At 39.7% G+C, this 12,823-nt stretch overlaps 1 pseudogene; it reads left to right on the forward strand.

The window, feature by feature from the left end:
- LOC103205247 overlaps positions 1–12,823 on the forward strand; it is a 55,670-nt pseudogene that overhangs the window by 2,745 nt on the left and 40,102 nt on the right.

Below are 12,823 nucleotides of genomic sequence, written 5' to 3' on the forward strand. Positions count from 1 at the left end.
TCCCTTTTGGTTTTCTAATTCCAGGTCTTTGCACATTTCATTATAGTAATTGGCTTTGTCTTCTCGAGCTGCTCTTTGAAATCTTTGGTTCAATTCTTTTATCTTGTCATTTCTTCCATTTGCTTTAGCTACTCTGTGCTCAAGGGCAAGTTTCTGAGTCTCTTCTGTCATCCATTTTGGTCTTTTCTTCTTTTGTTGTCTTTTTAGTGACCTCTTGATTTCTTCACAGATGTTATCCAACAATTCTTCTGGTTTTCGGTCATTGGTATTCAGTGCATCAAATCTATTCTTTAGATGGTCTCTAAATTCAGTAGGGATGCATTCAAGATCATATTTTGGCTCTTGTGGACTCATTTTAATTGTCTTAACTTCAAGGTGAACATGAATATGAGAAATTGATGGTTTGTTCCACAATCAGCTCCTGTCCTGGTTTTGGCTGAAGATATTGATCTTTTCCATCACCTCTGGCCACAGATGTAGTCAAACTGATTCCTGTGTGTTCCATCTGGTGAAGTCCAGCCACTATTTGTGTTGTTGAATAAAGGTGTTTACAATGAACAACTCGTTGGTCTTGCAAAATTCTACCATGTGAGTTCCATCATTATTTCTGTCACCAAGGCCAAATTTTCCAACTACTGGTGATTCTTCTTTGTTTCCAACTTTTGCATTCCAGTCACCAGTGCTAATTAACACATCCTGATTGCATGTTCATCCAATTTCAGACTGCAGAATTTGATAAAAATCTTCAATTGCCTCATCTTTGGATTTGGTGGTTGTTGCATAAATTTGAATAATAGTTTTATTAGCAGGTCTTTCTTGTAGGCATATGGATAGTATCCTATCCCTGACAGCATTCTACATCAGGACAGGTCTTGAAACATCCTTTGTGATGATGAATGTCATGCCATTCCTCTTCAAACTGTCATTCCCAGCATAGTAGATCATATGATTGTCTGATTCAAAATGGCCAAACCAGTCCATTTCAGCTCACTAATGCCTAAGATATCAATCTTTATGCATCCCATTTCATTTCTGACAACTTCCAGTTTTCCTAGAATCATTCTTCGTACATTCCATGTTCCGATTATTAATGGATATTTGCCAATGTTTCTTCTCAATTTGAGTGGTGCCACATTAGCAAATGGAGGTCTCGAAAGCTTTACCTTATCCATACGAGTAAGGCTGATTTTACTCTGATAATGCAGCTCTTGCCCAGTCCTACTTTGAGAGCTTTCTAAGCTAAGTGACTCATTTTCCTCTTCTGTATTGGACGTTTCCGGACGATTCATGAAGTTGTGTAGTAATGTAACAGACAGTGTTTCTCTGCTATTCATAAAGTTTTCCCTGGACAATTCTTTGAGAAGTGGATGGCCTCCTCCTTCTTCTTAGTCTGTCTCAGCTGCAAGCTGGGCTGATACCTGTGCACCAGGTGCACCCCACTGGGTTTGAAACACAGTGGCATAGCCTCCAGACTCACAGCAACACATCACCACAGTAGGACAAACCGACAGACAGGTTTGTCTCCCTTAGCTGTTGGAAACCTCTCCAACCACCCTTACCTGGATCTCTGTGGCTGACTTCTTGATCTGTCTGGTCCCCTTTGCTTTTTCTGTCCTCTCCCTGCCTTCCCCCCTTGCTGGTTGTGGGGCATGGCCTGGGTTCCCTCTCCTCACCTGCGTTCCTGCGGCTCACTCCTCAGTCTGTTCTGGTCCCCTTTGCCTTTTCTATCCTCACTCTGTCTTCTCACCTCACTGCTTGTGGGGCATTGCCTGGATTCCCTCTCCTTACCTGGGTTCCTGCGGTTGACTCCTCAATTTGTTCCAGTACCCTTTGCCTTTTCTGTCCTCTCCCTGCCTTTCTGCCTTGCTGCTTGTGAGGCTTGGCCTGGGTTCTCTCTCCTCACATGAGTCCCTGCGGCTGACTTCTCCTATTTCAGGGTAAGAAAACTAAATTTGATACTGATGATGAATGTGATGAAAATGGTGCAGAGACCATTTAAAACAGCAAGAATAGAAACACAGAGAGAAGAACCTGCATCAAAACAACAGAAAGTGGTGCAAGATACCAGGAGTTTAATCAGCAGAAGTGAGCAGACAGAAAAGAGCCAACTTCTGGCAAGATGTCTGATACCTGAAGTTTCCAAAGATAATTAAATTGAGATCACTTCCCATTCATGGATATACAACATGAATTTTCAGGTAAAAGAAACAGGAAACATTAGAAAGGGTTTTTGTTGTTGTTGTTGTTGTTGTTGTTGTGTGTCATTGAGTCAAACCTGACTCACAGCAACCCTTCCTTGGGTTTACGAGGCAGTATCACTATGGAAGGAGATTGCCCACCCCTCCTTCCGAGGAGTGGCTGGTAGGTTTGAACCACCAGACTTCTGGTTAGCAGTCAAGTGCTTTAGGCACTATGCTACCAGAGCTCAAACCTCAGCTGATGATTTGCTGTCTCATACATTCTTCCTATTTACACCAGCATCATCTTTTCTGTACTCTGAACTCTGTTCCTCTGACCCAGCAGGTTTCAACAGAATAGTCTCTCTTCTGTAACAATAGCCCGTTGTTATGTAGCCCTATTGGCCCACTTCTTTATTTATGTTTTCTTTCATTGGGCCCAGTTCAGATGTGAATGTCTAAAACAAAAGAGAAACAATAATATCAAAAAGAATAGGACGGAATTTGAGAGCAACTAGGATATAAGCCCTTTCCTTCAGGGAAAAGGAGTCCCCACTGCAGGTCTCCTGGACTTAGGACACTGCTCTGACCACTGCTTCCTGCTCGCCATTGAATACTCATCTGAGTCATTTCTTTAAAATGAAGGGTCAGCTCTCAAAAGGATCACAATAGAAGGTCCTAGATAGAGTGGGTGAAAAATGTGGCACACAATTCAAGATTATAAAAAAGAGCAGGCTTACTTGTCCAAAAGAATGGCAGAACCTCCAACACTATGGCCCTTAGTCACTCTTTAAGCCTGGAACTGAACCCACCTCCATGGCACAATTTTCAGCCAAACAACGCAGACCTATGGGGTAAACAATATCACCGGGAAGGTATGCACTCCTTAGAACAATCAACCATACAAGATCAAAAGGTCAGTATTTGCCCAGGAAGAAAGCTCAGAAGGCCAGAAGGGAGAGGAAAGAAAATGGAAATTCTACACATAGGGAGGAAGTAGGAAGAGTGATGTGACATTGTATGGACTGCCCTCAATGTCACAAAACAAAATGTGTATTAATTGTTTAATGGAAAACAAATTTTCTCCATAAACTTTCACTAAAATCACAATAAAAAGTTAAAATAAAATAAAGGCTGAAATGCCTACATGCTGACATGGGTAGGGGCAAGGATATATGACTGCCATAATAACATTAGGAAATGGGAGGACTCCAAATTGTGCACATAAGAGATACACAACAGATGCTAATACCAAACAATGTGTCCACAATACTGCATTGCCATTAACACCAAACACTAGGCTTTACAGATAAACACATAAAAACCTGAGATGATCTGACAGGGGTCAGTGAATAGAAGTACTCTAGACCAAGGATAGATTTAGCTGAGGCTAATCTTGCACAGACACCAGTTATACAAATACCTGCAGTCCTTACAGAAACAATAGAAGACAGAGACAGAGTAATCCCTCACAGACAACCAGACATTATGGGAGAAAGATCCAATAGATCTACTGCCTCAGGACCATAGTACTGGGGGACAACAGATTCAATTGGTGCAACAAAATACATAAAAGCATTGCTCCACATCCTACATTGGTGAGTAGTGACTGGGATCTTAAAAGCTTTCAAGCAGCCATGTAAAATGCACCTAATGGTTTCCTAGCATAGGAAGTGAAGAAGAATGCAAAAAAAAAAAAAGGGGGGGAGGCATTTAGATGCAATCCCTAGGGCACAATGGCCTTCGAGACAAAAAGAACTAGATGGCATCCGGCTACCAATGACAATCACTAAGGAAAGGATCCAATCTGGAGATCCTGGATAGAGTGGGAGGGAAAACATGGAACAAAATCCAAAAACTCAGTAATGACCAGAATTACTGGTCAGATGAAATCTGATGAGACTCCCAATACTATGGCCCTAGAATATATTCTTCACCTGGAATAAAACTCACCCCCACCCCCAGGGGCACACTCTCAATCCAATAGTTAACAAGATGTACAAACAGACCACTCAACCCAGGATGACGCATCCACACTCTGTGGTAACACATCCCTTAGAGCAATAGACCATGGGACACCAGAGGACCAACATTTAAACTGAGGAAATGCAGGACAAACAGGAGTGGCACAGGGGGAGGATTACAGGGTAAGGAGGGGAGGAGGCTGGGTTAGGTTTGGACAGGGTGAATGGGGAATGCAACTAAATGTATGCATTATGTTGAATGTAAAACAAGCTCTTAAAATAAAAATAAATAAAATAAAGGACTAATTCCTATGTACTTTACAAGTATACAGATGTTCTCACATTTTCTCACACAGATCTCTGGACAATCCTGGGAGGTCAACAGGTGTGGATTGTGGAATAAGAGGATTAAGGTCACACAGCCAATGAGTGGCAGAGTCTTGAGTTCCAGTTTCTACATTCCATTCCAGACTGGAAAAGATGGGACTCCAAAGGGCACAGATGGGGCCCCTGCCTTCTGTGGCTGCTCAAATGAGATTGAAGTGCTGCAAACAGTGATGGTGACAGGGTTTCAGACTCCAAGGCAGGCTCATTCTGAACTAGGTCAAAGGTTGCCTGGCCATTGGCATGAACAACATGCAGCACGGGGGGCTCCGTAAGCCCATGATTGGACCCCTAAACAGTCACTTGGAAATCTTGGAAAAAGTCCAAATAAGACAGTATGAATGAATCACAGAAACATCTACAATACATAAGGAAAGTTTTGTAGCATAAAATTTTATGTCTGGGTAAGTATAAATAAATGACTGACAGAAGTATAATTAAGGAAATTCCACCTTTGGATAATTATGGACACAAACCATAAAACCAAAAGTTCAGGAAAGCAGAGTTGTAGAGGTACTATATAATAAATATGCAGAAACTCTCAAAAAGAATGAAACTAACCACTCTACTGTGCCCCTAAAAAGCATTTGTAACTCCCAAGATCATTCAGCAGAGGTATGGCCCTACTTCTGGGGAGAAAGAACAACCACGTATGACAGAAAATCTCACAGCTCTTCTTACATGACTATCAGGATGCTCCAAATTCTGCTGAGACTTACGCTCAGTCCATTCTACCATCCCTAAACACACACACTAACTAGAGCAAGGGTGGATATGACAGACTTGGAAGGAGATATAAAAAAAATGTAGTATGAAGAAAGAAAAGAAAGCAATTGTCACAGATCATTCCCAAATGGATAAGTAGTTTGTGTCTGGTTGACACATGAATGGCCACAGAGGGTAGGCAAATGGGAATGTACCCATGACCATAGATATATTTGGCTGATCATATTCCTACACATGCATTTGTGCTACAAAAATATCCATATACCTTATAGAACTAACAGGGGACAAGGATGGCATAGCTTCCCTGAGACAAGCAAGCATCTTGAGGAAGTGAGTTACCAGACCGGCAGTTAAGCGACCATGGTTTCAGGGGACATCAAGCTCAATTGGCACCACATAGTACATAAAAATTTTGCTCTAGATCTTATTTTGGTGAGTAGCAACCGGGATCTTAAAAGCTTTTGAGTGGCCATCTAAGACACAGCTATTAGTCTCTCCTTATCTAGAGAAAAGATGAGTGAAGAAAATCAAAGTCATATGGAAACAATTAGTCCAAGGCACTAATGGACTGTGAGAACCTCAGCCTTCATGACCCTGAGACTAGAAGAACCAGATAGTGCCTGACTACCAATGCCAACTACTCAGAAAGGGATCAAAATTGGAGATTCTGGATAGAGTGGGAGGAAAAATTTGGAACAAAATTCAAAAACAGAAAAATGACCAGAATTACTAGTGGGACAGAGACTGATAAACCCCCAAGAGTATGGCCCCAGGTTATTCATTAGGCCTGGTACTAGACTCACTTCCATGGATTAGCTCTCAGCCCAATAGTAGAAAGGCCTATGAGCAGAAAACCTACCCCAAGGAGATACACCCCATAGATCAATCAACCATGAAAGATTAGAAGAGCAGTATTAGCATAAGGGGAAAGCTAGACAACAGGAATGCATAGATAAGATGGACACAGGCAAAGGGTAGTCACAAGGAGAGCTGCTTATCTTTGGGATTGTAATCAGTGCCATGAAATAAAATGTATGTGAACTGTTGAGAGTAAAACAAATCTGCTTTGTAAATTTTCACGCAACTCATCACATAAATTTAAAAGAAAAAAATAAAATGGCCACAGAAAAGGGTACATCTTAAGCACAAGCTTGAGATGGAAAACAAACAAGGGGGATGCATCATTTGCTTTTCCCTTGGCTGCATTTAATTAACTTATAATAAAATAATCAAAGAAGACAGAGCCACAGTAAGAATGAGACATTTTGTTCAGTAGCTAGTAAGGAACCTGCAGGTGGTTTTGAAGCCATGGCAATACATAAATGCTTTAAAGTTCTTCCGCATCTCCTGGCTGTGGAAGGCATATATCAGAGTATCAATCACAGAATTATACATGATGCATATGAGGTATGTATCGAAGTAAGACATAAAACAAGAGCAATAGAAGTTATGAAGATAAAAAATCATTAAAATGAGGTAGAGGAAGAAGGATTCTGTATGGTCTGGTACCAGAGGAGGTCCAGTGGTGGTGGCGTTTGGCACCATGAGTCAACACACTGGCTGACACTACCAACCCTAGTGATGCCATTGTATTGCAATTTCCATCACCATCTGTGAGAGATCATTAAGCAATTTAAAACTAATTGCCATATGTGCTATTTTCTGTAGATATGTGGTTGTGCACAAAGACTGCCTGGATAAACCCTGGGCAAAATGCATGGGGCTGCCTCACTAGTGGAGGTATGCTTTGGGCTTCATATATGATCAGAAAATCTTTCCAACAAGAATAAGTATGTTGTTATATGCTGTGAAGTTAATTCCAACTCATAGTGACCCTGTAGGAGAGAGTAGGGGCCTCAGAGTTTCCTAGGCTGTAATCTTCACAGGAGAGGATCACCAGATATTTTCTCCTTCAAGAGGCTGGTGAGTTCAAACTGCCCACTCGTCTGGTTAGTAGCCAAGCTCTTATCCATTGTGCCACGAGGACTCAAGAATATGTGTAGGATACCACAATCCAGGGTCTTCCAATGCCATTGTCTGTTCTAGCCACATGATGCAATTCTATGAAGCATTTCTTAGACTGAGGATTTTGTTGTTGTTGTTGTTGTTGTTATGTGCCATCAAGTCAGACCCGACTCATAGCTACCACTCTGTGGGTTTCTGAGGCAGTATCACTACAGAGTAGATTGCCCCATCTTCCTTCCGAGGAGTGGCTGGTGGGTTTGAACCACCAGCCTTCTGGTTAGCAGTCAAGTGTCTTAGGCACTATGCATTTGAAAGTGAAATAGCTGACAGAAAACAAAACAAAACAAACAAAAAAAAAAATTCAAGCACCTCCATATTTATCACCAGTGTCATATTACCCAATAAGCAAGGTAAACTTGGGCTTTCTTGTGCTTATTTACTAATCTGTAATAAATAATTTCACATTTTTCGTCACATCAAATATTCTGCTTACAGTGTGGCTAACATCTGTCCTCTCTCAACCCCATAGCACCTTCTTACATAATCAAAGTCTCTTTTCAAAATTTATAATCCCTGATAAGGATGGAGTACCCATTCAGATATGGTAAAAAACATCTTGAAATGAAGTCAAATGAAACCCATGTAAAATGGTTCACTACAGATTAGTAATAAACACAAGTAAACCCATGCTTACCTTGCTTATTGGGTAATCTGCCAATATTCCTCACATTCATGATCAGAGAGGGCTCTGAAAAGGATCCTTGTTTCCCAATAAAGTAGTAAAAGCAGAGACTCTTCTAAATGAAATTGTGCCAAGTACACAGCATAGGAGCCTTCAGTAGAGGTTACCATGTGTCAGGCACTATGTGAGTACTGTACCTGAATCGTATTATTTAGCCTTAACAAAAACCCTAAGAAGTGAGTACTCTTCTTATTCCCATTTCACAATGAGGAAACTGACATTTAGAGAGGTTACATGGAAAACTCAAGGTCACAAGGCTGAGAAGAGCAACAAAAGGTTGAACACTGGGCACTTGACCCCAGAATCCAGGTGTTTCACTGCATGGTGCAGCTGCTTGAAGGAGTCTCATTGAACATAAGGTATCCTTTTTAAATGCTGCAGGATTTAATTTGCAGTTTTTTTTCTCTCTCTCTCTCTCTTTTTTTTTTTTTTTTTTTGCTGCCTTAATTAGATTTGGGTAAAAGGTTACCTTGGCTTTAATGAGTTAATTGGAATTTTTTTTCAATTAATTTTCTATTCTGAGGAAATTTGAATAGGATGGAATGACAGGTTTCAGGAAAATAATTAAATTAAGATCAATAGAGCTTAAAGAATATAGAATAACCCTTTCATGACCTAATTATGTTTGTAATTTTTGTGTGATATAATGTTTTTTCACTAACAGAATGCATATTGAATCATTTAGTGTTGGTAACGTTTTGTTATATATGATAGATTTTTAATAAACATTATGTGGTATACGATATAACAGTGGACTCTGGCAGTTAGATAGGAGGAACGAGGCAGAAAAATAAATAAATAAATAAATAATTTTCCCTTATCATTTTTTTTCCTACTGCATGAAACTTTTGAAAACATGGGATAACATATAAAGGCACCCTGCACTGGCTGCGCATAAATGTTCAGAAGCCTGAGCAGTGAAAAATGTAAATGGTAATTATTTGTACCTATGGTTATGAAGTACGTCAAAGACATATGCTTCCCCTGTATTTTGCCTGAAAATAACTTATTCATTTGAATATTACATTGTTGTTGTTGGTGTTATGTGCCATAGAGTCAGACCTGACTCTTAGTGACCCCCCCTTGGGTTTCCGAGGCAGTATCACTATGGAAGTAGATTGCCCCATCTTCCTTCCAAGGAGCGACTGGTGGGTTTGAACCTCCATCCTTCCGGTTAGCAGTCAAGTGTCTTAGCCACTATGCTACCAGAGCTCCCTGAATATTACATAGTGCCCAAAATTGCCCTTCTCAACAACACAAAGGAAAAAAGTAAATATATTTACAAGCTTTATTTTGCTGCAGAGAATCCCAAAGAGATGTTTCACTAAATCTCCTCTGTAATGTACCACCTAATGCAATTACCCTTACCACAGCAATGTGGTGTCAACATACTTTCTTCTATTTTATGCAGTTATGCAAGTACCTTCCCTGATGCCAGAACATATTATAAATGGCACAAAAGCATACCAATAAACCCCAGAGGTGGAAAATATAATTGGTATTTACAAGTACCAGTGCATGAAAAGGATGTTGTTGTTGTTGTGTGCCGTTGAGTTGGACCCGACTCATAGTGACCCCTCCTTGGGTTTCCAAAGCAGTATCACTACGGAAGTAGATTGCCCCATCTTCCTTCCGAGGAGTGGCTGGTGGGTTTGAACCACCAGCCTTCTGGTTGGCAGTCAAGTGCCTTTAGCCACTATGCTACCAGAGCTCTTCAATTGTCCCTATCATAGAAAAGTTTGTGTATCCTAAATAGCCTCCTAGTAACAATGCATAACACATACAATATATTATGCTTTATGAACTACCAAATTACACATTCTAGAGCTTCCTTTTTCAGAGAAACAAACATGCAACAAATCCTGGGTGTTACTCTGTCTTACTGCCTAAGTGACAACAGAGATGGTGGTACTCAATTCAGATACATGGAGTCACATCTGTCATCCAGAACTGCTGAATCAACACTGAAAAAAACTTAAGGATAATAGTACCCTCTAAAAGCTATTGTGAAAATATAGCAGAGTGAAATCAATCAAGTACTGGACAATTACCCCCCCCCCAAAAAAAAAAAGAAAAACAGAATTTAAGCTAATAAAATATTTATTAAAAGTGGAGAGTTCTGGTAAGATGGTGAAATAGGCAGATAAAATACACAGACCCTCTTCAACAAAGGGGGATCAATTAACACAGATACAGAAGATAATCTTGCAGCCTTAAGCTTTGAAAGGAAGGGTACAGAAGTGGACTAAACTACAACTAGTAGAAGAAAAGGGAGACATACAGAGCTGTGGTCTGTCAGTGATCCTGACAGCACGGACAGCTTGGATATTGCCAGGTGGTGTTAGGACCTAAGAATTGACCTACAAGTCAGCCAGGGGCTGCATGGAGGACTGCACTCATGGCTGGTGAATAAAAGAGGAAGCAACAAAGAGGGAGACAAGCTGAGCTGAAGACTTTTGGCTGTCAGGAGGGGGAAACAAACTAAAAAAAGGAAAAAAAAAAAAAAAAAAAAACTCTGGGCAGGGAAGCACAGGGCACCCAGGCTCTGTCAGAACACACAGACTGGGATGGAATTCCTGCTGGCCCAAAAAGTAGGTGGGAGTGAGGGATGGCCACACCTCCGTTCATCAAGAAGGTATTTTTGAATACCATTTTGAATGTCTACAAGTGGTTACACCATTTTGGATATTTAAAACAACAGTTCTCTCAGATTCCAGGCACCTAAAATAGGTTCCACTTGCCAGGCACTGCAAGGACATTTCAGACACAAAGTACTAGGAAGGTGGGATATTCCCCTTGTTACTATTATACCCCATACCTTCTTGATGAATGGACATGTGGCCATCCCTCATTCTCACCCACCTTTTAGGCCAGCAGGAATTCCATCCTAGTCTGTATGCTCTGACAGAGCCTGGGTGCCCTGTGCTGCCCTGCCCAGAGGTTTTTTTTTTTTTTTTTTTTCCTTTTTTTAGTTTGTTTTTCTCTTTCTTAAAATTATTATTTCTTTTTCTCATTTTTTCAACCTTTTTATTATTATTCTTTATTCTTCCCTTCCCAGGTTATAGTTTTCAGGTGTTTCTCTCTTCTCTCTTCCTGGTTCCCATGTTTTTTCTTTTCATGGTTCTCCCATTCCTTCTTTTTCTTTTTTGCATTTTTTTTCCTATTTTTCTTCATTATTCTCCTACTCTACCCTATTTCTCTTCTAGTGCCCTCCCCAGATATTACAGGGTTTATGTTTTTTTTTTTTCTATGCATATTGCTTTTGGCTTTTAAACTACTTATTTGAATATTTTCTCTTATTTATTGCTGTTCTTTCTTTTTATTTATTTCCTATTTTTCTCTTTTTGATAGTTGTTCCTGTGGGTTTATATGGTGTGTTTTTTGTCTACTTGCTTTTACTTTTTTGATGGTTTTTCAATTGTTGTTTTTGTCTAACTGAGTGGGAGACAGAAATAATGCCCATGCAATGCAATCACTCTTATGCCTCCTATAGCTCCACTTACTGAGTGAGAGCCACCAATTCCTTCTCCACCAATGCACCAATGATAGACAACTACCAAGAAGAGCCTGACTCACCCTTAGTTGCTCTTCATAAACAGTTACAGAGATCTGTGCAGCCACTCTCATTCTCTATGACAACCATCAGGAGACAGGTGGTGAGTGCATAAGGGCTGCCAACTAGCAAATAGAGGAACACAGTACCCTATTTACTCAGACACATCCAAAAAAGAAGAAGAAGAAGATGAAAATCTTGGACAAATCAATCCAACATACAATCACCAATTAAATATAAATACAATATCACAATGTCTTGCAGACAACAGAGCATCACAGTCCAAAAAAGTAGCAAGATAAAACAGTAGAAACAAGGAACCAGGATACAGACCAGAACACATCCATGAGAAAAAAGCAGCCTTGGAACTCCTGATAAGGAATTTAAAAAATATATATACTTAAATATCTTCAACAGATTGAGAAACAGAACAAGGAAGACACTGACAAAATTAAGGAAAACACAGACAAAACTGTAGAACGATTTTGGGAGAAACTACAAAAACAAAAGGAAAAATAAGAAATTATACAAAATCTACAGGTAGAAATCCCGAAAATTAGTACTAAATTTTCAGAAATAGATAGCACCTTGAACAGGGAATGGAGTGGAATTGAATCAATGGAAGACAGAATTAATGAGATTGAAGACAAATACCTGAACACTTCTTTGGAAAGGGATCAATCAGAAAATAGATTTTTTAAAAAAATGAAGAAAGCCTAAGACTCATGTGGCATACCCTAAGGAATAACCTAAATGTAATGAGAATTCCAGAATGGGAAGAGAAAAAGAAAATCACTGAGAAAATTGTTCAAGATTTGTTGAACGCATATATAACAAAAGAAGAAATTGAACAGGTCATAAAAATATTACCAACAAAAAAATAGCCCTGGCCCAGATGATTCCACTGAAGAATTTTACCAAACATTCAGAGAAGAACTGACATCAATCCTACTCAAACTATTCTAAAACATAGAAAAAGATGAAATCCTCCCAAATTCATGTTATGAAGCAAGCATAACCTTGATACCAAAACCAGGCAAATATATCACTAACAAGAAAAACTACAGATCAATATCATTCATGAATATAGATGCAAAAATCTTCAACAAGATTGAACATTGTGAAAATGTCAGTTCTACCCAAAGCAATCTAGACATTCGATGCAATCCCAATCCAGATCCCATCAACATTCTTTAGGGATATGGAAAAACCAATCATTAACTTTATATGGAAAGGAAAGAGACCTCGGATAAGCAAAGCACTATTGAAGAAGAAAAACAAAGTAGGAGGTCTCACGCTGCTGAATCTCAAA

Source organism: Orycteropus afer, unplaced genomic scaffold (assembly GCF_000298275.1).
Source record: "Orycteropus afer afer isolate SDZICR_OR568_19922 unplaced genomic scaffold, OryAfe1.0 scaffold00274, whole genome shotgun sequence".
Lineage (NCBI taxonomy): Eukaryota > Metazoa > Chordata > Mammalia > Tubulidentata > Orycteropodidae > Orycteropus > Orycteropus afer.